Source organism: Eriocheir sinensis, chromosome 58, assembly GCF_024679095.1.
Source record: "Eriocheir sinensis breed Jianghai 21 chromosome 58, ASM2467909v1, whole genome shotgun sequence".
NCBI classification, from domain to species: domain Eukaryota; kingdom Metazoa; phylum Arthropoda; class Malacostraca; order Decapoda; family Varunidae; genus Eriocheir; species Eriocheir sinensis.
Genome location: NC_066566.1, coordinates 7242678 through 7270051, shown reverse-complemented (window position 1 = coordinate 7270051; position 27374 = coordinate 7242678). Strand labels below are relative to the sequence as shown.

The window sequence follows — 27374 nt, the reverse complement described above, 5'->3', positions numbered from 1 at the left end:
AAGGCTGTGGTGGTGGTGGAGATTGAGGCAAAGATGATGATTATGATGATGATAGTGATGATTGAAAGGCCATGGTGTTGGCATTGGTGGTGATTGAGATAAAAAAATGATGATGGTAATGATGAAAACCGTGGCTGTGGTGGTGATGGTGACTGAGGTAAAGAATATGATGATGGTAGTGGTGGTGGTGGTGGAGGTGGTGATGGTAGTGGTGACTGATGTAAAGATGATGCTGTGAGGGCGGTGATGGTAGGAAAAACACACCTCTAGAAAACTACTGTATGAGGGTAAGGGGAAAGAGCTTGTGTTAGGCGAGGAATCTTGGCATCACATCGGCATTCTGAGACACCTTCATTTCTCACGTCAATTATTTCCAAAGACCGAAAAGAAGATCAGCTGGGTTCTCGTGGGTGGTTTTTTTTAGGTTCGTGGTAGAAGAATGGCCGAACTACCACCAGGGTCATAAAACTACCCCTGGAAATGCCCACCACTCCTAAGAAAGCCTTGTCAAATATGTGGGTGCCTGGGCGTTGTAATGTTTAAGAGTGTGACACTATGACCATATTACACACACACACACACACACACACACACACACACACACACACACACACACACATTTGACAAGGCTTTCGTAAGAGTTGTGTGCCTTTCCAGGGGTAGTTTTATGACCCAGGTGGTAGTTTGACCATTCCTCTATGCCACACACACACACACACACGCACACACACTTTGACAAGGCTGTCGTAAGAGTTGTGTGCTTTCCAGGGGTAGTTTTATGACCCAGGTGGTAGTTTGACCATTCCTCTATGCCATGAACGTAAATAGAAACACTCATTAGACCTCCATTACTCTCCTTTGTGGCTTTTATAAATTAGTTGAGAGGAGAGGCGGAAGAGTTTGAGAATATCGACCTCGGCATCACTGTCCATATTCTTCAACACTTCGGCGCCAAGCATATGTATTTGACAAGGTTTTCGTAGGAGTAGTGTACCTTTCCAGGGGTAGTTTTATGACCCTGGTAGTAGATTAACCATTCCTCTGTGCCTTAAAAAAATACAATCATTAGACCTCAGTTAATCTCCTTCGTGGCTATTAAAAATTAGTTGATATGGGAAGCGAAACCATCCTTCCCTCTTGCCACAGTTCGTCCGCTCCGCCCATCACCCTCTGAGCAGTATCTTCCCCTTTCCTCCTCCTTACCATCACTGTCCCCCATCCTCGCACACATATGCTCCGTTCTTGTATACATAATCAATTCCTGTAAACATGACGGCGCTGCTTCGTTACAAATGATCGGGTATTCACGCGTGCACGGAATCAAAGGCAGAGGACCCGGCAGCCTGGAATGAATGATATACACTAACGCAAATTAAAAGAGAACACAGCGAATTTTGATGCAATAGCACGATTTTCCTCTTTTTTTTCATTATTCGCTGCAGGAATGGGAAGCGAGAACAAATCAAATACCGACGGATGCGATTGAAAATTATTGGTTAGTGCAAGAATGGCCGCTTTCAACTCGATATTGTTATTAATTGGAAAGGCCGTATCACCGCCCAACAGGTGTAATGGCAAATTAATGTAATTCACTCATTCATCGCTAATATGTCTAAATTATAATATAATATCGCTGGATTTACCGACAGGCCAAACACGCATGTATACCTCTCTCTCTCGCTCTCGTTCTCTCTCTCGTTCTCTCTCTCGTTCTCGTTCTTGTTCTCGTTCTCTCTCGTTCTCGTTCTCTCTCGTTTTCGTTCTCTCTCGTTCTCGTTCTCTCTCGCTCTCGTTCTCTCTCGTTCTCGTTCTCTCTCGTTCTCTCTCTCGTTCTCGTTCTCTCTCGTTCTCGTTCTCTCTCGTTTTCGTTCTCTCTCGTTCTCGTTCTCTCGTTTTCGTTCTCTCTCGTTCTCGTTCTCTCGTTCTCGTTCTCGTTCTCTCGTTCTCGTTCTTTCTCGTTTTCGTTCTCTCATTCTCATTCCCCCTCATCTTCATTCTCTCATTCTCTCTCTCCCTCATTCTCTCTCTCATTCTCTCGTTCTCGTTCTCATTCTTTCTCATTTCATTCTCTCATTTTCGTTCTCTCGTTCTCGTTCTCTCTCTCTCTCGTTCTCGTTCTCGTTCTCTCTCGTTCTCGTTCTCGTTCTCTCTCGTTCTCGTTCTCGTTCTCTCTCGTTCTCATTCTCTCTCTCGTTCTCTCTCGGTCTCAGTCTCTCTCGTTCTCTGTCTCGATTTCTTTTTCTTTCTCGTTCTCTCTCGTTCTCGTTCTCTCTCTCTCTCTCTCTCTCTCTCTCTCTCTCTCTCTCTCTCTCTCTCTCTCTCTCTCTCTCTCTCTCTCTCTCCCCCCTCCCCTCCCCTCCCCTCCCTCCTCTTTCCTCTACCCTCATCCCTTTCATTTCACAACTTTGGAAATGTATTGTGGTGCGTGTGTGTGTGTGTGTGTGTGTGTGTGTGTGTGTGTGTGTGTGTGTGTGTGTCATTCGCCATGGCCTGATCACACGCTGGACTCGCGATCGCCAGCCAGTACCATCCCCGAATAAGCTTGGAGGTCTGGTGCGGGATCTTTGGGGACGGCTGAACCCCACATCACACCCACACACACCCGGGAGGCTTAAACGCAACCCCCGATCGACACCCGGTACCCATTCGCTGCTGGGTGGACAGGTGACTCAGATTAAAGGAGACTGCCAATCCGTCTCCACTCCGCCCGCGAATCGAACCTGGGTCTTCTCGATTGTGAGGTGAGCGAGCTAACCACTGCGCTACGAAGATCCGTGTGTGTGTGTGTGTGTGTGTGTGTGTGTGTGTGTGTGTGTGTGTGTGTGTGTGTGTGTGTGTGTGTGTGTTGCAATAATGAGGTTACTTCTTTTATCCTTCCTTCTCGTCTTTTCTCTTAACTTTATCTCTCCATTCATTCATTCTTTCTTTTATCATTTCATCCACCTCCATCCCTTCCTTTCCCTTACTTCTCCTCTTTCCTCCTTCCCTTTTTCCCTTCCTTCCCTGTGCCTTCCATTATTAGTTCTTCCTTATATTTTTTCCCTTATTTTTTCATTAACCCGGTAGCTGCGGGGATCATGTTTCTTAAAGGCCCTTCCCTCTAAGCGAGAATAATGGGAAAAAATCCTCACTCACGCAAATCATTTCATAATATATATCAACGTATTTGTGATCAATTTATGCATCATCTATTTTTGGGGGTTTACATCATGGCAAAAATCTGGCCCGTCGCTGGTACACGGTAAAGCCACAAACTTGGCCCGTCGCTGCTACCAGGTTAAATCTTTCATTCCTATTTTACCTATTTCCATTCTTTTTTCTCCTCCTTCCTTCCTGCATTCGTTCGTTTATTTATTCAAAAACTCATTCGTGTCTTTTTCCATATAATCCCTGTTTGATTTTCATTCCCTTGCCTCTTTTCCTTTTTTTCTTAATTCTTCATTAACTTCCTTTTATCTTTTCTTTACTCGCTTCCATCCTCCCGTTTCCTTTGTTTGACTGATCATTGTTTTTAATCTTTCACCCATTCTTTGCTTTTCTTCCTTTCCTTCTTTGTTACCTCTTATTCTCCCTTTTACCTTCCCTGTCTTTTCTTTTCCATTGTTTCTCTCCTTCACATTTCTTTTCCATTCTTTTTTTCTTTACTTTTCTCATGGCTTCCCTTCCTCCTTGCCTTTTTTTTCCTGGATTCTGTTTCTTCTTTCCTTCTTTCCTTCCTTCCTTCTTTCCTTTGTTTCGCTCTTTCTTTTATTCATTCTTTCTTTTTTCTTTTTCTATTTGTTTATTGATTTATTTATTCAGTTATATATTTTTTTTCTTTTCTCCTTTCTCTCATTCTTTCTTTCTTTCATAGTTTCTTTCTCTCCTTCCTTTTTTCTTTCTCTTATTTCTCTTTCTTTTTTTCTTGCTTGCTTACTCTCTATTTCTTTCTTCTATTTCTTTCTTCTTTCTTTCTTTTTTCTTTGCCTTTCTGTCTTTCATCCTTTCCTACTTTGTTTCTATATTTGTCTTTTTTTTCTTTCCTGCTTCCTTTATTCCTTTCTTTCTTCTTTCCTTTATTTCCTTCTTTCTTTACCTCTTTCCTTCCTTTTTTTCTTTCTTCATCTTTCCTTCTTTCCTTATTCATTTCCGTCCCTCCTTCTTTGTGTTTCTTTCTCTTTATATCTTTCTTTTTTTCTTTCTTCTTTCATTCTCCACCTCTATCTGTCCGTCTGTCTTTCTCTTTCATTCTTTTTCTTTTTTTCTTTCATTCTTTCTTCATTCCTTCTTCCCAGGTGAGGTTATTGGGCAGGTGAGTCTAAGAGGTTTGTTGCTGCTACCACGTAAATTAAATGTCCAAGATACTAAAGTGGTAATCTCTCTCTCTCTCTCTCTCTCTCTCTCTCTCTCTCTCTCTCTCTCTCTCTCTCTCTCTCTCTCTCTCTCTCTCTCTCTCTCTCTCTCTCTCTCTCTCTCTCTCTCTCTCTCTCTCTCTCTCTCTCTCTCTCTCTCTCTCTCAACAATTATATTAATCTAACTTTTACCTTGACTCCGTATCTCACATCCTCACGCCTCCTCCTCCTCCTCCTTCTCCTCCTCCTCCTCCATTTTTCCTCCCCACAGCCTCTCCCTAACCTCCCAAAAGCCGTAATTGGATGACTAAGGTTTCCCAACTAGGTCCGCCTCCTCCTCCTCCTCCTCCTCCTCCTCTTCCTCCTCCTCCTCCTCCTCCTCATCTTCCTCCTAGCCCTCCTACTCTTTCCATTATCTTCCACGCCTTCCCCTCCAGCCATTTTTTATCCTTCCTTTCATTCTTTCTTTCCTACCCTCGTGCTGATTTTCATTTGTTTCTGTTTTTTTAGGTTTTTTTCCTTTACCTCTCCATCTCTATCTGTATCTGTCTATATCTGTCTATCTACCTTTCACTAAAATCTCTCTCTCCAGTTCCTTCCTCATACTTATTCACTCCTTTTTTCTTCTTTTCTCTTCGTTTAGCTTCGCCTCTTTCCATTTTCTCAATCTCATTTCTGAATTATCTCCTCTCCCTTTCCCTCCCTTCCTTCCCAGCTCGGTTCCTCCTTCGTCTTCTGTTCCCTCTTATTTCTTCCTTCTTACCTCTCTCTTTCCCTCCTTTTTCTCGTAGCTTGGTTCCTTTTTCCTCTCCTTATCCCATTCTTCTTCCCTCGGTCGGTTCCTCTTTCCTTCTCCTTTCCCTCCCATTTCTGGCTTCTTACTTCTCCCTTTCCCTTCCTTCCTTCCTTCCCTAGTCCCGCTCCTCTTTCCTCCTCCCTTCATTCCTATTTCTGACTTCCTACCTCTCCCTTTCTATTCCTTCCTTCCTATCACGGTCTCTCCTCCCCCTCCCTTCCCTCCCCTCTCTGCCTTATCTCCCAGCCCCCGTTTCCTTCCTCCCTAGATTTAAGTTCTTTTATATGAAGACTAAAAGAGAGCGGCGCGGCTCTTTCAGGAGTAACTTGCTTAGAATTATAAACAGCTAAATGGAGAGTCACTGTGCGCTTAACCGTCATGCTCTTTCTCTGCGTCTGTTTGTGTGTCTGTTTCTGTGTGTGTCTGTGTGTCTGTGTATGTCTGTTTGTTCGCCTCGAAGAAAAATAAAGGGGTTTAGGAGAATAAAAGAAAGAAAGGAAGAAAAATATGAGAGGGGTGAAAACATAAGAAAAGATAATAAGAAACACGCACACACACACACACACACACACACACACACACACACACACACACACACACACACACACTAAAGTAACTGATAGAAAGAAGAAATGAAAAAAGTAAAAGCCTTAATTAAGCTGTGGTTTAACGAGCGCTTAAATAATACTAAAGGGAAGTGGGAGGTTTAATTTTTTTTTATTTAATTTCTCTCGCCCACAATGCAATACTGAGGGACCCCACCACAGCTACCACAAAAACCACCACCACCACCACCACCATCACCAACAACAAGAATCAGGGTAGGCTGTGGCTGAGTGGTTAGTGTGCGGGCCCTGTATTCACCGCGTGATGGACGACGCGGGTTCGAATCCTCTGCCACCACCTGGGCTTTTTCAGTCACCGCCGAGTGGCTTAAGACTACCCACATGCTGTCCTGAAGACCATCCACCAACCCGGACTCTAGAAGAAACCGTCCAATTGAATCAAGAATGAGCTCTGGGGGGCAGCATGAGCCAAGGAAAGGTGGCGCCACTATAAAAAAAAACACTTGCCTGCGCCATGAAGGGCTGGGGCCGACTACCATCCAGACCCCTCAAGAAAGCCTACCGGCGCTATAGGCTGGCACGTAAAAAATAAAAAAAATAAAAAATAGATAAATAAATAAACACTAACGACACCAACAGCACTACCAACAGCAACAGCACTACCAACAGCAACAGCACTACCAACACCAACAGCACTACCAACACCAACAGCACTACCAACACCAACAGCACTACCAACACCAACAGCACTACCAACACCAACAGCACTACCAACACCAACAGCACTACCAACACCAACAGCACTACCAACAGCAACAGCAGCACTCCCAACTCTACCAAAAACAATAACAAAAACAATTCGACCCTATCCCCACCACCTCCACCAACCCCGCCACCACCATCTCCACCACCACCACCACCTCCACCAACCCCGCCGCCACCACCACCACCACCACCACCTCCACCAACCCCGCCGCCACCACCACCACCACCAGCAAGTCTACATTATTAAAATATTATCCGTAATCAAATTCGGAAGTATTAGCGAACTTATCCCCTTCCGGAAGCAAATGAAAAAAAATAGGAAACCGATATTAAAGAAAATGGAGCCATATCCAATCACTTCGTTTGCGTGTGTGCGCGTGCCCTATTTCTTTTTTTTCTTTTCCTTTCCCCTTCTGTATGAAAACTGTAACCTCTCCAGGGCTGCAGGAAATAAAAGAGAGACACCTAGATTTAAAATTAGATTGCACATTCCGAAGCGAGGCGGCAGAGCGGGCAGGAAGGAAGGAAGGAAGGAAGGGGAGGGGGTAGGGGCTGGGTGCATTGGCAGACTGTCAAGGCGGGGGTAGGGGCGGCAGGGAGATGTTGACTGGCAGGGTGGAGGGGGGCGGAAAAGGGGACTGGATGGGCGAACTGGCAGGCAGGGCGTAGGGACTGGGGGGAAGGGGCAGTCTGATCGGGTGGGGGTCGGGGACGGGCAGGCACGGGCCAGAGGTGGGCGGCGTGGCTCTATAGCCCAGCCCAGCCCCGCCGAGCCAGCCCTTTGCCAATACCATCTGCGCTAATAAGTCCCGCGCGAATTTAATTAAATATCTGCCAGGATTCCGCCTCTGCCTCCTCCATCATGTCGCCCCTTCGGTGGCCTTATCTCGCAGGGAAGGAGGCGGCCCACAAGAGGCCAAGACAGTCTTATTAAGAGGCGAAATCCCCCTCCCCCCTTCCTCCTCCATGGAGGTGACTCCCCTCTTGTGGTGCTGACGACGCCCTGGTGGCGGCACGCCCCTTTTTTTTAGACAAAAGAGGCTGCTCAAGAAAAATTCAACAAAGAAGCCAGCAAAGAATTTGCTCCGGTAAAAGAAAAAGAATGAGAGGCCAAAAGAGACGTCAATTTCGGAAGGAGAGGCACCCTGATGCTCTCCCCTTGAAAGAGTTCACGTCGCAGGCAGGAGAAAATACAGAGGGAGGAAGACTGTTGTAGAGCTGACCAGCAGGGATGAAAGAATGAAGATGCTGGTCACCTCTTACATTAAGGATTTTTAATAGAATAAGGATGAGCAAGAGTAGAAAGTCGTGTACAGTGGAGCCGCGGGAGGGGGGCAAGGATGCAGTTTACAAGTTCAGAAGAGCAGTCAACATGAAACTATCGATGGAAGACAGAAATGCAACACTGCGGCTGAATTTGAAATATAAGACTGTCAGTAAGAGGAGGGGAGTTGATGAGACGAAGAGCCTCTGATTCCACTCTGTCAAGCAAAGTTGTAGGTAGAGCCCCTCACACACATGAGATGCATACTCCATACGAGGGCAGACAAGGCCCCTGCATATGGAAAGAATCTGTGAGGGGGAAAAGGGCTGGTGGAGACGATGCAGAACGCCTAACCTCGAGGAAGCTGATTTTGCAAAAGGATATATGTGTTTTCCAGTTGAGATTTTAAACTAAGAATAGACCGAGAATGTTTACTATAGAAGAAGGTGACATCTGAGTGTTATCGAGGAATAAGGAAGAGATGTTTGGAAGATTATGTCGAGTGACAGGTGGAGAAATTTAGTTTTTGAGGCATTAATTAAAGGACACCAAGTTCCCATTCAGAAACAGAAAGGTCTGAGGTTATACGTTTTGTAGCGTTCAGCCTAGAGTCTTGTAATTCCTGTAGGGAGGGTCTCTTCGTCTCATCAATTCCCCTCCTCTTACTAATAGTCTGCTACTTCATATAGGCGCACCTTACATCGCCATAGCCGATCCAGGATTCAGTACGTTTCCTAACTTATAGGCGGTAATGTTATAATTGTATTTCGTAAAGAATCCTTATAACCAAAAACTAACTAAAATTATGAGTATTCTTTTTCTTGAACAGAACATTGAATAAACAACAAAACAATAATATGAAAAAAAACGCTCATATTTTATACAACTGTGGCCCGAGGCAGCAGCGCACGCCATTTTGCGGGTATCAGATACCTTAAATAAACATGTTTACTGCGCAAAGCAGGTGATGTCACTTATTGTGATTTCGTGAGCTTTCATAATTATCTATTTGTGTATATGTCATGGAGGCATAACTTACATTAGGTACTACTTTCAATTTTACTAGTGACACGAATTTGTGACTTTATCAAAATAGAATTTCACTCAATTAAGTGAATCAAACACCAAAGAAATATTACCAGTGTGTGTATGAATGAATACACAGATAAAAACGTACTTTGATTTAACTTCAGGATGTCTCGTGGATCACTTATAAATAAAAACAAAGAGTCCGGATAGGCTACTCTTTAGCCCACTACCGTCGCTCGAGGCACAAAAATAGTCCCTCCGCCAAGTTTGTACCAAACATTTGGTGATGTTAGGTGCGCCTATTCCGCCGCCATGTTGCCTCTCTTACTATCTTCTATCGATATTTTCACGCTGACTGCTCTTCTGAACTTGCTAACTGCATGCCTCCTCCCCTCCCGCGGCCTTTACTGTCCATATTCCTTACGCACGAGTCAGCCAGCATCTTCACTCTTTCATCCCTCACGCTGGTAAACTCTGGAACAATCTTCCTTCATCTTTATTTCCTCCTGCCTACGACATCAACTCTTTCAAGAGGAGAGTATCAGGACACCTCTCCTCCCGAAATTGGCCTATCTTTCAGCCACTCCTCTGACCGCTTTTTTTTATAGGAGCAGTGAGTAGCTGGCTTTTTTTCATTATTGTTTCCGTTTTTTTTTTTTTTTTTTTTTTTGCTGCAAAAAAAAAAGACAGTTGAGTGTTATCGAAGAATAGGGGATAGGTGTTTGGAAGATTGTGTCGAGTGGATGGTGGAGAAATTGAGTTTTTGAGGCGTTGAAGGACACCAGGTTCTTCTTGTCCTAATCGGAAATGATAGTAATGTCTGAGGTTAGGCGTTCTGCTGCCTCCAGCCTGGAATCGTATAGTTCCTGTTGGATGGGTCTTCTATCAAAAGAAGTTGAGTAATGCAGAGTAGAGTCGTAGGCGTAAGAATGCATAGAACAGTTCATTTTGTAAAGAAGATCATCAATGAACAACAGAAAGAGAGTAGGAGATAGGACAGAGCCCTGCGGGACACCACTGTTGATAGGTTTAGGGGAAGAACAGTTACCGTTTACCACAGCAGAGATAGATAGGTCAGAAAGGAAACTAGATATAAAGGTGCAGAGAGAAAGACAGAAACCGTAGGAGACAAATGAATAACAATTAAGTCGCTTACATTCTTATGCCTCGGTCACACATTCACGTATTAAGCCACGTACGCCCACGCACGAACAGAAATTGGTAGTCGTCAACCGCTTACGTAAGCACTACGTAAATGTCCCGTAATGCGTATTTACGTACGTGGCCAAACGGGGCGGAGACGGGGGGTCGCTACGCACCACCCGAGCGTGCGTGGGGAGCCACGCATCTTTTGACATGTTCAAAAGATACGTGGCTGCTCACGTCAACCGCCATTTTACGTGGCCCCACGCGTACAACGTGGCTCATACGGCGTGCTTGCGGGGCGCTTACACGTGGTCCCACGCTGCTCCCCTGTTCCCGCAACGCAATGCGTGGGTCCTCACGCGGTGCAGGGACATCCGTGGCACCAGCGCCGCTCCTCAGGTACCCACGACGACGTTGCAACGTTGTGCATGGTGTGTATACGCTGTGCGGCCGGTTTGCGGCTTCAGTTCCTCTCTCGGACTAGCAACAGCATATATCTCGCAGCCACCACCACCGCCTCTCACCCCCGCCAGCGCCCTCGTCAGTAGACCTTGTCGCCACTGCTTTCAACTATGCCTAAGGACACCACCAAGAGATCACGGAAGGGGGCTTCTTTAGCTTCAGGGTCACCCAAACCTCCAACAACCCGCGGGCAACCTGCTTCCAAGCCTCTGGTGTTTGTGGCACCTGCAGTTCCTCATCTCCGTAGACAGCAACAATGGCCCTGCAGGTCTTTTGTACAATGTAACTAATGGTGTTGCGGGCTACTCGGAATGAGTATTGCAGACTCTTGTATGAGTCACCCGTGGCGAGGAAACGTTGGGTGATAGCCACACGCAGGCCTGGCTCAAGGGATTCTCTTCAGAATGTGCGTTGCTTCTGAATGTGGGGTGTGACAAGTTCAGCCATTTCACTGAAGAGGTCCTTGTCAATCCGGGTAAAATTCCTGTACAGTTTGGACTTTCGGTTGCCAACTCCTCCACCAGGTTGTCATAGTGGCCTAGCTCCACTCTTCTTTGCAGGTACGGCCAAGCCCAAACCCTCCTCGGCCTCCTCTTTTTTCTGTTTTTTCACTTGCAAGGTGGACCTTCACAACTAACACCAGTGCCATGGCGTGCACATACTCCAGGATGGCCTCCATTAATTATGTGTTATGGCTGTTTGCTGGTGTTATAAGGGCAAGGATGTCTTCAATGTTCTCCATGTTGATTAAGCAGGAAGGGGAGTACTTCTTGCTGCAGGTAGATGTTGACGGGAACTGCAATCACAGGTGTGCAGCACGGCCCTTATGTACGTACCTCTCACGTTTACCCACCGACGTACGTGGGGATAACGTGAGGATGACGCAGGGTCGTAAACACGTACGTGAGTGTTACGTGCTCTGCCACGCTCTACTTGTGGGGGTGTGGCCTCTTGTCGTGGCAATTCGGGTAAGCGTCACGTCATGCTTGCGCAGTGCGTAGGCTTAATACGCATTACCTCGTACTTACGTTATGGCGTCCCTATGTTGACCGTGCAAGCTTTACGTACATTGGCGCCCCTGACACGTATCCAGTTGATCGCGGCAACAAACCCCGCGTATGGCCACGTATGGGCCAAAAATCACATACGTGAGCATACGTGGGCTTGATACGTGAATGTGTGACCGAGGCTTTATACATGTTTACATATAATGCTGTATAATCGTTAAATTGATGCCCCTCCCCCCTTCTCTCTCTCTCTCTCTCTCTCTCTCTCTCTCTCTCTCTCTCTCTCTCTCTCTCTCTCTCTCTCTCTCTCTCTCTCTCTCTCTCTCTCTCTCTCTCTCTCTCTCTCTGTGTGTGTGTGTGTGGAGGGGGGGGGAGAGGAGGGGAGGAAGGGGAAGCTTTAACCCATTCTAACCGCCTCCCTTCCTGAAACCGCCATCTCTTCCTCCTCCTCCTTTTCCTCCTCCTCCTCCTCCTCCTCCTCCTCCTCCTCCTTCTCCTCCTCCTCGTTTTCTTTATGGGGAGTAGCATCTAGTGTTCCCATTTTTTCTAATTTATATTCAGCGCAGGACCAGGGTTTCCTTCATGGGCTAAATAATAAGAAAGGAAAGTAAATAAGGAGGGAGGGAGGGAGCGGGAAGTGAAATAGAGGGAAAAACTGGAACTCTTAATATCGCCCAGTCCCAATAGACTTGCTTGCCAGGCCTCCGCGTCAGCCATTAGGGGGAAGCGGAGAGGAAGGGAAGGAAAAAAAAAGAAATATAGAGTTGCAAGAAATGGAAAAGAGAAAGGAGAAAGTAAAGTAGAAATAGAGAGAAAGAAAGAATAAGAAAGAAAGAAAGAAAAAGAAGGAATAAAAGAGTGAAAGAAAGAAAAAGAAAGAAAATAAAGAAACAGGGAAAAAGAGTAAGAGAGAGAGAGAGAGAGAGAGAGAGAGAGAGAGAGAGAGAGAGAGAGAGAGAGAGAGAGAGAGAGTAAAGACTGCGTAAAAAGAAGATAATAATTGAATCTAAAAAGGGAGAGAAAATCTGAAAAGGAAATTGATAAAAAGAGATACCGGAAAAAAAAAGTGAAAAGGAAATGAATAATAAGAAAAATAGGGAGCCGGTAAAGGACGAGGTGTGAAAGAAAGCAAAGAGTGATAGAAAATATTATGATACGTAGATTAACAATGGAAGAAAAGGAAAGTTCGAGGTTTTTTTTTTTTTTTTTTTCAGCGTGTTGGTTGTTTTATTCGTGTTCATATAATTATTTCCAACACTTATTTGTTCCTACGTGTTTGCTCTGTTCATACATTTGTTTGTTTACTCGCCTCGTTACCATTGGCTTTATGATAATAATAAATTGTTTATTCATTCGTTGGCAGCCATAAGTCAGAAAATACACAAAATACAATGAGGTTAATGTGATGAGTAATGGGGGAGGTGGGGAAGGTTGGTGTGTGTGTGTGTGTGTGTGTGTGTGTGTGTGTGTGTGTGTGTGTGTGTGTGTGTGTGTGTGTGTGTTTACTGTCCTGCGTTTCGAACAGTGTGATCTTATTGTCATCGCTAAACTTTTCTTATTGTACGATTTGCTTATTATATAATTCTTCTTATTTATTACCTTTAAGTTAACATCGTCGGTTATTTACCTTGAATTATTTTCGAATTAATTCTAATGCAATTAAATATTTATCAAGTCATTCACATGATATATATTATGTGAGTGTGTGTGTGTGTGTGTGTGTGTGTGTGTGTGTGTGTGTGTGTGTGTGTGTGTGTGTTTAGACAGATACTTATTTATCTATAATCATTTATTTACCAACATTTATTTATCCAATACGTTGTTCTTTATTTTTTTCATTCGTTAACATTTTATTTTTGTCCTGTACTCACTCGCTTCCTTCTGGAGTCAACGAACTGCTACTGAACGACTCCTTTCAACCACCAGGGGAAGGACCTCGAGGGGGAGCCGCCGAGTGTCGCGTGATGGCCGGCTTCATGGGGGCCGTAAGACGCACGACAGCCAGGTAGGATTCTGGTTACCTTGGGGAGCGTCCGTAAGGGTTTGCTCGGTGGCGTAAAGAAGGGACTGTGTGAGGTTAATGACGGGAGACTGTGAGGCTAATGACGGGAAGCTTCAATTTTTTTCTACTACGGTTACCTTCCCTACTGTTCCATCTCATCCTTCTATTGTTTTCCACTTTCCCTCAATGCTAAGTTTTCTACTACGGTTACCTTCCCTACTCTTCCATCTCATCCTTCTATTGTTTTCCACTTTCCCTCAATGCTAAGTTTTCTATTCCTATTAACTTCTCTACTATCCCCATCTTGCCTTCCTGTTATTTTCTCCTTTCCCTCAATGCTTAGTTTTATCTTCCAATTACGTTCTCTAATCTTCCCATCTTGCTTTCCTGTTATTTTCTCCTTTCCTTCAATGCTTAGTTTTCTCTTCCCATTACGTTCTCTAATCTTCCCATCTTGCCTTCCTGTTATTTTCTCCTTTCCTCAATGCTTAGTTTTCTATTCCCATTACGTTCTCTACTCTCCCCATCTTGCCTTCCTGTTATTTTCTCCTTTCCCTCAATGCTTAGTTTTATCTTCCAATTACGTTCTCTAATCTTCCTTTCTTACTTTTTTGTTATTTTCTCCTTTCCTCAATGCTAAGTTTTCTATTCCCATTACGTTCTCTAATCTTCCCATCTTACCTTCCTGTTATTTTCTCCTTCCCCTCAATGCTTAGTTTTCTCTATTTCTTTCACTTTTTTCTACTCTTCCCATCTCACCCTTGAATTATCTCTCCACTTTCCCTTAATTCTGATTTTTCTCTACTCCTATTACCTGTTCTATCCTTTCATCTCACTTTCCTATTATTTTCTCCTATTCTTCAATGCTGACTTTTCTCAGTTCACATTACCTTTTCTAATCTTCCCATCTCACCCTTCCATTATTTTTTCCTTTCCTCCAGTGCTAAGTTTTCTCTATCCCGCTTACCGTCTCTACTCTTCCCATCTCACCCACCTGTTATTTACCACTTTTCCTCAATGCCAAGTTTTCTTTCTTCCTCTAACCTTCTCTACTTTTCCCGCCTCTCCTTCATATCATTATCCCACTTTCCCTCACTGCCTCCTTCTACCCTTCGCCTCTCATTTCTTTGCCTTCCGCAGCCATTCACTGTCTCTCTAGTTTAACTCCCCAACACGGATTATCTCCAACACATTATCCTTACCACTCCCTGCCATTATTATGCTTCCTGTTTTCCCTGAAGTGTGATAAACTCCCGCAATTATCAGTCCTAGTATTCTGTTTATCATTCCAGCCACTCTCGGCCCATGACTGTCCCATCTCACACTTCCATATATCACTTATGATGCTTATCCCTCCTCCCCCTCCTTCTCTGCCTCCCTCCCTCCCTCTGACCCCTCACCCTTATTACTCCCTTCACCTCCCCTTTTAAAATCCCACGCCTCCACCTCACTTTCTCTAATATCAAACCCTGAACTCGTCCCTATTTTCTAAGCCCTGACCTTACCCATTTTTCTCTCCCACCGCACAATTAAAAAAAAAAGAGAGCAAAGTAAAAAAAAAAGTAGCAAATTATGGATATTTTTCACTGCGTCTGTGGTTTCAATTAGACATTCAGCAGGTAATTTTAACACCTGTCCCCGTATCCCCTAACCCCCCCCCAACAAAAAAAAACTTACCCATTTCAATTCCCACACACAAAAAAGCAAAGAGTAACAATTCAAGGATATTATTTTTTGTTTTTCACTGCGTCTGTGACTCCTACTGGACATTCAGCAGGTAATTTTGACACCTGTAAAATCACCCTCCCCCTCCCCCCCCCCTCCCCCCCCCTCGGTGTATATAGGGCGCGCGGGGAAAATTCACGGAAAAGAAGGCGATGCGACCATTAAACGCCGTGGAAATGAGGAGATCGAAGCCACAACGCGGAAATGGTGATGGTGCTGCGTTGGCTCACTTGATGGGGCCGCCGGGAGGGGCTGATGGGGTGGCGCTGAAGTTATAATGGTTGTGTGTGTGTGGGGGGGGGGGGGGAGGGGGTGATAATGGAGCCGGAGTGGATGGTGGCGATGGTGGTGGTAGTGTGCGCAGGTGAAAAGGTTAATTGAGGTGTGAAGCGGCAATGATTTTTTTTTTGTTGTTGTTGTTTTTTGAGGGGGAAGGAAGGAAGGTATCAGGAAATAATGGTTTGGGGTGAAGTGGAAATGGTTCTTGGGGTGTTCTTGATAATTAGTGGAGTGATACGGTAATGGTTCGAAGACAGAAGTGATGATAGTAATTAATAATGATAGGAATAATCTGCGACACGCTTTAATTAGCCAAACCTCACAGTCACCACATGGAGGGTTCGTGAAAAAAAAAAGTAAATGAAAATCTCAAACTTAATTTTTTTTTAAGAATGCTTCCGAAGATGAGAGAAAAAAAGGTGTGGTTGCATTGTCAGAGGAAGAAGGAACGGAGAGGTGAACGGAGGGACGGAGAGAATGATTATAAAGCTGAAGGAGGAGAATGAAAGAGAGAAAGAAAGAGAGAGAGAGAGAGAGAGAGAGAGAGAGAGAGAGAGAGAGAGAGAGAGAGAGAGAGAGAGAGAGAGAGAGTTTGCATATATTTACACAGATATTCATACCACACAGATCCCATGGTCCAGACAAGATGTTCTGTCCTTAAAACTAAGTATAATAAGAACGAATGGCCTAATGGTCCTCAGCACTACTTTTGCCCTCGCCTATGTTAAGGTAAAGGAAATGGCGGTCGACTTTGTTTTTAATTAACCCGGTAGCAGCGACGGACCAAATTTGTGGCTTTACCGTGTACCAGCGACGGACCAAATTATTGGCTTTACCGTGTACCAGCGACGGGCCAAATTTGTGGCTTTACCGTGTACCAGCGACGGACCAAATTTCTGCCATGATATAAACCCTCAAAAATAGATGATGCATAAACTGATCACAAGTGCGTTGATATATATGATGAACTGGTTTGCGTGAGTGATGTTTTTTTCTCATTAATTCGCTTAGAGGGGCCTTTAAGAAACATGATCCCTGCAGCTACCGGATTAAGTAATTCGTGTTGCACTGGACCATTCAAGGCGGGGTTTTATTCCACGGCCGTGCTAGAACATTGGTGAAGAAAATTTGGTGCACTCTGAATATATTTGTTTACACCAGTTTTGTGCCGTAATTTCTTCTTCGAGAGGTGTCATCGATCATAAACAATTTGGATTTGTCTACAGTCGTAAAGTATAGTACGGGTTACTTGGTGTCCAGAGCTTATAAAACCTCTATTTTTCCCTCGATAACTCGATACAAGCCTCCAAACACCTACCCCCTATTCTTCGATAACACGCACTTGCCTCCTACGTCAAACATTCTCGCTCTGGGTCAACTCGAAGTCTTAAATGGAAACTTCATTACTCATCTCTGCTAAATCAGCTTCCTGGAGGTTAGGCGTTTTGTATCGTCTCCGGAAATTCTTTTCGCCCTCCCAGCTGCAAATCTTATTGAAGGACCTTGTCCGCCCCTATATGGAGTATGCATTTTATGTGTGAGAGAGTTTCACACACACAGCGCTTTTGGACAGAGTAGAGTTAGACCATTTTCGTCTCATCAGCTCCTCTCCTGTAACCGGCTCTCTTCTGCCTCTTAAATTCCGTCGCAATGCTTCATCTCTATCTTCTACAGCTCATATCATATTAACTGCTCTTTTGAACCTGCTAACTGCATGCCTCCACCCCTCTAGCGACCTCGCTGCACAAGACTTTCTACTCAAGCACAACCTGATTCTGTCAAAATTCCTTATGCAAGAGTTAACCAGCATCTTCATTCTTTGATCCCTCTCGCTGGTAAACTCTGCCACAGCCTTCCTTCGTCTGTTTCCACCTGAAGCAGAGGTATCAAGACGCCTCTCGAACCGGGATTTTTGTTTTTTTTTTTGTTTTTTGTTTTGTTGTTGTTGTTGCCTTTACGGACTCACTTCCACTTTTTCCCTTGACTGCTTCCTCGGGTATAAAACATAGGAAGAGAAAAAAAGGTAACGCTTTGGGTATACTCTATCGCTGCGCGTGGCCTCGGTGCTCATCTCTTTGTTCTTACCCCTCGAGCTTGTTTTGGGTGAGAGCCCATTCCATCGGGACACAGGGCAGGTGTGACATTCCGGTGACCACAGTTTACCTTCACCGGGTTTCCCCTGAAAAGAGAGGGAGAGGCAACGTTGCCAGATTGTCGTACTCTGCCTCTTATGTTTGCCGATTTCCGACCCAAAAACTGCTTTCACCACCCAAATGTCTGCCTTCATATATGGTTGTCGTTTAAATGGTTAATTATTGGTGCTTCTTGGCAACAGTTATGGGCCAGAAACCGATAAATACGTGGCTCTGAGTACGATAATCTGGCAACGGTGCGGAGAGGTGAAAAAAAAGGGACAGAGGGAGGAAAGGGAGGAAGGAGAGACTTGCAAAGATGATCAGACTACGGTCCAGACTAAAGTCCGACTCAACTATGAAGGCAGTTTTGGCGGGGGCCGCTCGGGGAGTTCCGTGGCCATAGAGCTGCCAAATCTTATTTAATGTATGCAGAATATTTGCTACAAAATTTTATTAGTACGTAGATGACATATGAGGGAGAGAGTGATGTACTGGGGTAATGCAGCAGCGTTGTGAAGAGATTCCGGTCCCACCCAAACTGTTCATATTTGTGTCGGATATAGTTGATCGGATCCTAAACGCAAGAGTGGCAACATCAAACGGCCGCCGAAATGAGGTATCTTTGCCATAGCGACTGGGAAGGTGGAAGTACTTGTCGAGTTTCTTTAAATTGATCAATCGTGTTGCTTTGAACCACTGAAGGTTATTCGATTTTCGTAGAATAATACCGGTGAAAAGGAATTTGGTGCAGAAAATTTTGTAATTAGATTGAGTCAAATTTCAATGTCATTAGTGTAAATCATTAACAGTACCGGAATAAAGACATGAGGAGCACTACTATAAAAAGTATGCTTATAGTGGCTGGCACCCAGCATGAGGCAACTTTCTCAGTCACCACCGATTGCTTTTTGTAGCTCAGCCAGTTTGTGATCGATTTGTGTGCACCGTCCTGGATACCTAGCCTTTCGGTTTTGTAATGTACCTTGGGGTGAGGAGCTTTACCACACCCCTTTTGATAATCCAAATAAACAATGTCCTGTGATTGACTGCGTCGTAAACTAAGAAAAAGTCGTCATTAAATCTAAAAAGGTTTGACAAGCAGCATCCCTTTTTTTTCTTAATCCATATTGTGAATCTTAAAAGTGTTTGATTTTCCAGGAAATTTAAAAATTTGTATCTAATTACGCTCTCAAGGAGCTTAACTACCAATGAGCCGATACTAATGGCCCCATAACTGCCTAACTATATAGTGTGACGGTAGTCATCTTCCAATGAGTTTTTTAGGTCTTTAGGCGGCCAGACACCTGCTACAGCGAATGTAAGCAAGCCTGGTGAAATATCTTTTTTTTTTCGTAAAGTAAACAAAGTCAAACATGTATACTAAATAACCAAACTTAAATACATTCCAAAACTAAAATAAAATATAAAAAAACTCACCGTCATACTTTTATTCTGCAACACACCACCCGTAAACAAATGACTGTCGGACAAATGGATTCATAAACACACCACAAGGGAGTAGGAATCTATATCTGACGCCCCCAATATTCCACTCGAATTGTGTTGCCTATACTGTATGGCGTGTATAGTCGTGTCAATGGCTGGCGCGGTGCCGTGGGGGGAGTGTGTGAGTGTGTGTGTGTGTGTGTGTGTGTGTGTGTGTGTGTGTGTGTGTGTGTGTGTGTGTGTCGGGTGGGGGGGGAGGGGGGGGAAGAAAGCAAGACTGGGAGGGAGGCTGTAAATTGTGGAAGCATTGGACCGTGGAGTTGGTGGTGTTGTGAAACTTGCCGTGGTGGGGCTTGACGAGGTTATGAATGGTTGTAGCGTAGGGAGAAAAGGAGGAGGAGGAGGACGGAATGGGGTGAGGGAGGAAAACGGAGGGGGTGATGAAGAAGACGAAGATAAAAAGGGTGGAGTTGAGTGCGAGTCGTGGGTGGTGTTGGAGTGTATGTGGGCGTGTGGTGGGTTGAGGGGGAGGGTGGATTTCAATGGAATATGTGTTCCTTGATTGCTGGAGTGTGTCTGGGAGGGGTTAGAAAAAGAGAGAGCAGATATGTAGTGCTGATATAATAATAATACGAGTTAGCAATAATAGTGGTAGCATTAGTGGTAGTAGTAGTAGTAGTAGTAGTAGTAGTAGCAGTAGTAGTAGTAGTAGTAGTAGTAGTGGAAAACATAGTAGCACAGTATTAGAAACGTAATTACATCTTGGTGACGAAGACGAAATTTATATTGAACTCCAGGCGACTTTATAACCAGCAGCAACATTCGCGTCAGTAACAACAACAACAACAACAACAACAACAACAACAACAACAACAACAACAACAACAACAACAACAACAACAACAACAACAACAACAACAACAACAACAACAAGAGGGACGAAAAAATAAACGCATTATAATTCAGTAATAAAAAGTTGTTCCGAGGCGAGTCATTGCTGGGTTTTTTTTTTTTTTTGCCTTTTTTTATTCATATCGAAATAGATTGTCAGGCGCAAATTGGACTTTTCTTTTTTTTTCGCGCGCACAAACACGGCTGGTCGCGGGGCGTAATTCATATAAACTTAAATGAGCACACACACACACACACACACACACACACACACACACACACACACACACACACACACACACACACACACACACACACACACACAAATAAAAAATAATAAAATAAAAAAAATAAACACACACACACACACACACACACACACACACACACACACACACACACACACACACACACACACACACACACACACACACGAACACACGGTAATTGGCGAATATTTTCCCACGAGATCGGAATTACAGATGCGTACAGCCAAATCGTGTTACCAGCTGTCGCGAGGGGGGGAGGATCGGGGGTAGGGGACGGAGATTGGGAGAGGATCGGGGTAGGGGGGAAGGGGTGTCGGGGGGTGAGTGTGCATGCGAGAGAGAAAGAGAAAGGAACAGATGGAGACAGACAGACAGACAGACACAAGCACAGGCGAAACGGTAGAGTAATACAGTTCACCGCTTTTGTTTCATTGCTGTAAATGCGTATAATATTATGTATGCATGTAAATATACCGAGGGGATGAAGTGTTGAGTGCATGCTGAAGTGCGTGCCGCTGGTGGTGGGCTTGTGATGTCTGTGTTTCATTTCGTTTGTTTGTTTGTGTGTTTGTTTTGGGGGCCAGGGAGAAGATGATGAGGACTGTGGTGGTGTGTGGATGTTGGTGGTGGTGGTTGTGGTGGTGAAGGTCGTGGTAGTGAAAGCCGTTGTAGTGCTGGTGGTGGTGGTGGTGGTGGTTAGGTTATGGTGGTGGTGGTGGTGGTGGTACGGTCGTGGTGGTTGTGAAGGTCGTGGTGGTGGTTCTGGTAGTGCTGGTGGTGGTGGTGGTGGTAGCGGGGGTTGTGAAGGTCGTGGTGGTGGTAGTGGTGGTGGTGAAGGTCGTTATGGTGGTGAAGGTCGCGATGGTGGTGAAGGTCGTGGTGGTGGTGATGGTGGTGGTGGTGGTGATGGTGGTGGTGGTGATGGTGGTGGTGGTGGTGGTCATTGTGATATTAGGTGTGACAGTTTTCTTCGCAACTTAATATCAATAATTTTTTTAGTGTGTGTGTGTGTGTGTGTGTGTGTGTGTGTGTGTGTGTGTGTGTGTGTGTGTGTGTGTGTGTGTTATTTAATTGTGTTTTTGTATGATATATCGCTGCTATGCTTTTCTCCCTCTTTTATACGTATGTCTGTCCCCATTTCTCTCTCTCTCTCTCTCTCTCTCTCTCTCTCTCTCTCTCTCTCTCTCTCTCTCTCTCTCTCTCTCTCTCTCTCTCTCTCTCTCTCTCTCTCTCTCTCTCTCTCTCTCTCTCTCTCTCTCTCTCTCTCTCTCTCTCTCTCTCTCTCTCTCTCTCTCTCTCTCTCTCTCTCTCTCTCTCTCTCTCTCTCTCTCTCTCTCTCTCTTCGCGTTACTAATCTTTCTCATTTTCTCTCATGTCTTTGATCTATTTCCTTTGTTGTTTCTTCCTTATATTTTTTTGTTTTTTTCCCTATTACGATTTCCATCTCTTCCTCGCCTCTCATCCCCTCTTCCTCGAGCACTCTTATCTTATTTCCTTTCCATTTCCCATTCAATCACTTGCCTTTGTTTATTATTCATACCTCCCTTATTCTCTTCTTTTTTTCCTTCCTCCTTCGACTTTTATTTCTTTCCTTCCTCCCCTCTTTCTTCACCACAACCGATCAGTTCCCTGTTTGTTTGTTTGTTTGTTTGTTGCAGCAAAGGAAATAGCTCAAGGGCAAAAAAACTAATAATGAGAATAAAAGCCCGCTTAAAAAATAGTTCAGAAGAGTGGCCTAAAAGGAGGTCAATTTCGGGATGAAAGGTGTCTAAATGCTCTTGAAAGAGTTCAAGTCGTAGGCAGGAGGAAACATAGACGAAGGAAGATTATTCCAGAGTTTACCAGTGCAAGGGATGAAAGAATGAAGATGCTGATTAACTCTTGCATAAGGGATTAGGACAGTACAGGGGTGAGCTAGAATAGAAAGTCGAGTGCAGCGGAGCCGCGAGAGAGGGGGAGGCATACAGTTAGCAAATTCAGAAGAGCAGTCAACATAAAAATATCGATAGAAGATAGAAGGAGAGGCAACATGGCGTTGGAATTGAAGAGATAGGAGACTGTAAGTATGAGGGGAGTTGATGAGACGAAGAGCCTTAGACTCTACTCTGTCCAAGAGAGCTGTGTGTGTGAAGCTCTCCCAAACATGAGATTCATACTCCATACGAGGGCGGACAAGACCCCTGTATATGGATAGCCTCTGTAAGGGGGTAAAGAACTGGCGGAGACGATACAGAACGCCCAACCTCGAGGAAGCTGATTTATTGAGAGAGTAGATATGAATTTTCCAGTTGAGATTTTGAGTTAAGGATAGACTGAGGATGTTTATTGTAGAAGGTGACAGCTGAGTGTTATCGAAGAATAGGGGATAGGTATTTGGAAGATTGTGTCGAGTTGACAGGAGAAAATATTGAGTTTTTGAGGTGTTGAAGGACACCAAGTTCTTCTTGCCCCAATTGGAAATAATAGCATGGTCTGAGGTTAAGCGTTATGCTGCCTCCAGCCTGGAATCAAGTAGTTCTGAAGTGCCAGACCTCGGTCACTCAAGATGGTAGAGATGGTAGGGTAGACGGTTCTTGTTTATTTGTTGATTGGTCCGACCCAGACCTACACCTCTGGATTAACAACAATACAATATTTGGTTCATCTCACTCTACATAATTATGGCAGTGCATTGCTCTTCACGTAAATTACCATTGTTAATTAAATTGAATTTCCACTACAGTACAATAATAATCAGCAACATGTTTTACAAGAATAAGAACTACACCTAAAACAACGTAAGCTACACCAATGAAAATACACAGGAAAAAAGGTCGTTAAGTCTTTACTTTCGTCTTTACTTTCGTCTTTACTTTCGTTTCATTTCGTTCATTATTGGGTCATCAGTTTCGGCACTTGGTCACCTCCTGGATCGTGTGAGTTAGGCTTGGGTCGCCGCCTACACACACACACACACACACACACACACACACGCAAACACACACACATACACGCCCGCACGAACGAACACACACACACACACACACACACACACACACACACACACACACACACACACACACACACACACACACACACACACACACACACACACACCAAAGGGATCAAGGCCTCCAGAACACCTTTGAGCCTATGAAAAAGTACGGCATTTGTCTCACCCCCAACACAATGACACTCCTCCTCCTCCTCCTCCTCCTCCTCCTCCTCCTCCCCTAACCTCCTTCCCCCTACCTCTTCCCCCTACATAAAATCCTCCTTCAGTGTTTACTTCCCAGCCCCTCCCACGCCCCTCCGCCCTCCATACCTCCTCCCCTCTCTTCAGGGGGCACTCATCTATAGCTGTCCCATAAACTTAAACATCGACCACTCCTTCCCCTCCCTACCCTCTCCTCTCCTTCCCTCTTCCCTCTCTCCAGTGCCAACCCATTTTCTCCCCCATACACTAAGACTCGATAAGCTGCTGTCCCCTACCCCCCTGAGCCCCCTCGTATACCCTCCCCTCCTCTACTTCCTCATCCTCCTCTTCTTCCTTCACACACACTCATATTTCTTACATACACAAAGACAACCCCCCCCCCCACCACCCCTCCTGTTGTCTCCTCGTCCGGGGTCGTCCCCCTCTGCCTCCCTACATCCCACTGAGCATTCTTCACCCACACCCATTTCTCACAAGTAACGTAGCCTTATTATTTTCCCTTCGAGTCAAGCTTCCTTCCTCGTTTTGTTTCCTCTCCTTCTTCCCTTCCTTCCCCCAAACCCCGCGGCATCTTTTCATTTTGGTCGTTTATTGTTTTTGTTTATTCTCTCGTTTTCTCTCTCTCTCTCTCTCTCTCTCTCTCTCTCTCTCTCTCTCTCTCTCTCTCTCTCTCTCTCTCTCTCTCTCTCTCTCTCTCTCTCTCTCTCTCTCTCTCTCTCTCTCTCTCTCTCTCTCTCTCTCTCTCTCTCTCTCTCTCTCTCTCTCTCTCTCTCTCTCTCTCTCTCTCTCTCTCTCTCTCTCTCTCTCTCTCTCTCTCTCTCTCTCTCTCTCTCTCTCTCTCTCTCTCTCTCTCTCTCTCTCTCTCTCTCTCTCTCTCTCTCTCTCTCTCTCTCTCTCTCTCTCTCTCTCTCTCTCTCTCTCTCTCTCAACAGCAAGAGGAAACAAAAGAGGATGGTAGCAGGGAGGACAAGGAGGGGATATTACAACATTAATGCAGCTTTCTCTAAACATTATACCATGAAGAAAGAACGTCCCGGGGAGCGAGGTAGAGGGTTATTGCCCGCCTATGTGACGTGGATGAGCACAAAGGCCACAAGCTGCTGTAGCGTTTGCCCCCAACTTCATATTCTCTTTACTTGTTCGTTACCCCGCAATTTTCTGTCCTTAAGAATCTGCAGGTGCCAATTGCTCGCTCAAGGAAGTCTGCAAAGATCCCCAGCACCCTAGAGTGACAGGTACACTCCATCCCTGGCGAATGAGGGATCCTAGAAGAGTTTCCAGTTATCGATGAATAGTCATCCATTCCGTTAGCTGTGAGCCGCCAGCCTGCAGTTCATTGCTATCTTTCTGGGGAGCCACCACATACGACATGGATCTTTCCTTGCCCCTAACCTTTGCTAATGTTATCTTGAATTGCCTAAACAACTTCTCACTCCCCACACAACCAAGGCCATTCCCTCCACCACTAAGACAGACGATTAGCTGCATCCTTTTCCTCTCCATGCACTTCACTCTGTCGGCCACGTCCTCATGGGAGATATATTAATTATGCTATGTCTGTCCCTCGCAGCGAATTCCCTATCAATAAACCTCTTTTTGACTTCCCTCAGGAACATTGATCTTACACTGGAGTCTGGAGCTAATAGAAGAGGGAGATGAAGGACGAAGGGAGAAGAGGCTGGAGGGGAGAAGAGAAGAAAACTGACTGTGTGGGAAGTAATGAAACAAGAGGAGACAAGGAGAAACTGGAAAGGGGATAACACGGAGGAAGGGGAGGGAGTGGCTGTGGGAGAGGATAAGGAGGAAGAGAAGGAGGAGGAGGAGGAGGAAGGTGGTGGTGATAATATTTTTTTTTTTTTTACAACAAAGGAGACAGCTCAAGGGCACAAGAAAAGGAAACAATAATAAAAAAAAGCCCGCCGAAAGAGAGGTCAATTTCGGGAGGAGAGGTGTCCTGATATCACGATGAAGGAAGGGAGGAGGAGGAGGAGGAGGACGGAGGAGAGAGAAGGCGTAGTCTATATCATAATGGCGCATAACCTGTTCGTGTCAAGGTGTTTCTGGGTTCTTTAGCATTTAACTGTACCTAAGGAGACGGCGAGCCTTATTGTCATTTTTTTATTCAAAGTTCACATTCGAATCATTCTCTCATCGCTATATCATTCAGCCAGACGTAATTCATTTTGCTTATCTCTCTTCCACTTCATTCCCTTTAGCCTTCATTCCGTGCCGTAGGTGTGCCGGGGATCAGACGTTGCTGACCTTTACAGTGTTGGATTCTGTTCTCCTCAAGCTCCACCCAGTTTGATTGAAAAAAATACTGATGATAATAATAATGATGATAATGATGATGATGATAATAATAATAATAATAATAATAATAATAATAATAATAATAATAATAATAATAATAATAATAACTACAAATAACAGTTCGTCACAACCATCCTAACCGCTGCCGGCCTCTCAACAATCACTCACAACGCACCCCCTCCCCTCAATCTGCTCCTGCCCCACATCCCCGCCACCACCCTCAGCAACCCCTCCAATGCACCCCCTCCCTCTCAACACACAACTCCCTCCCCCTCCCACCCCCCACCCCGCCTCCGCATTAATACCCCCTCTAACGCACCCCCTCCCCCTCACCACGCTATACACCCTTCTCTCCTCCCCTTTCCCCTGCAACAAAACTCACTTCGTAGTTTGTCTGCCATCTTGTACTGCCGCGGAGGACCTGCAGGTGACCAAAACGGTTAAAGTTTATTTCAATACACTGGTACCCGAGTGACAAAAATCATATCAAACACTTGGCTTGAGTTCTCACACGACGCTTCCAGGTATTCCGTGGTTGTCGTGAGTCAGATAACCTTTCCCAATTAGCCATTACACACCTGAAAGTTCCCAGAGACGATCGCGTTCGCAGAAAAATGAATGAAGCAACAACGCAGCCGCTCGAGTTCCCTCCCGTCAATCATGTGCGGCAGATCGTAAACACGGCCACAGTCAAAGTCACGCCCTCAGAAAACTCACTGCGGGTCTGAAGGTGACCACTCGAGATATACAGGGCTAGGGCAACACCAGGCAGAGGGAAGCTATAGTCCGACATATCTATAAAGCCAGATAGGGCGCTCGGGGAGTTTCCTGGCGATACCGTTGTCAAATCTTATCTAATGCATACAATAATTTGACACACAATTTCAAATAGTACTTAGCTGATATATGAGGGAGAGAGTGGTATATTGTTGGTGATGCGGCAGCGCTGAGAAGAAATTCGAATCCCAGCCAAACTGACTTCATTTTTGTGTCAGACTATAATGGTTAACGCTGCATGATCCACCTCGTCGGGACTTGCGTCATCAAGGAAGGCAAGGTGTTCCAAAGCTTAGCGCCGAGCTGAGGAGAGAAGGCAGCAGGGGAGCGTAGCTAACCAAACCCCGTTCGATATGATGTGGCTCTATTTCGATTTTGAAGAAGAGCAGCAGCATTCTGGGAACTCCTTTCTTACGTCTTGTAGGCTGATTTTGACTCCGTGAGAGAAAATGTGATTAAAGGTCTCGTATTGCTTATATAACTCTCTTACTTTTCTCAAATGGAACAATGAAAAGTCGTACCGTACCAGAAAACTAAATAATGCCAATAGGGAAAAGCAACTCTAAGAGATCTCGAAGGTACCTGTGAAAAATACCTCCTGAAGAAGATGAACATTTTCTCTTCTATTCTGTAACTCCTCGACTAACATGGTCACACCTGAATAATAGGTGACAGTTCGACCTCGAAAGAAAACTAGTCACCTTTCTTTGTTTCCGGTTCTACTTTGCTGCTGTCAGGTAAGAATATCATGCACGTGTAGGTTCATTAAATATGTTTCACGGTCAAATTTTAGTAGTGAAAATCCGTTACTGTCAAATAATGAAATGATGGTGATGATAATAATAATAATAATAATAATAATAATAATAATAATAATAATAATAATAATAATAATAATAATAATAATAATAATAATAATAATAATAATAATAATAATAATAATAATAATAATAATAATGATAATGATAATAATAA

At 44.7% G+C, this 27374-nt stretch overlaps 1 protein-coding gene across 2 annotated transcripts in view; it reads left to right on the top strand.

The window, feature by feature from the left end:
- LOC126985107 (hemicentin-1-like) overlaps positions 1 to 27374 on the top strand; it is a 295072-nt gene that overhangs the window by 257387 nt on the left and 10311 nt on the right. For both annotated transcript variants that reach the window (XM_050839570.1, XM_050839572.1), the window contains exon 18: positions 13293 to 13371. The gene's annotated coding sequence lies outside the window, so the exon portion shown is untranslated. The remainder of the gene's footprint in view (positions 1 to 13292; positions 13372 to 27374) is intronic.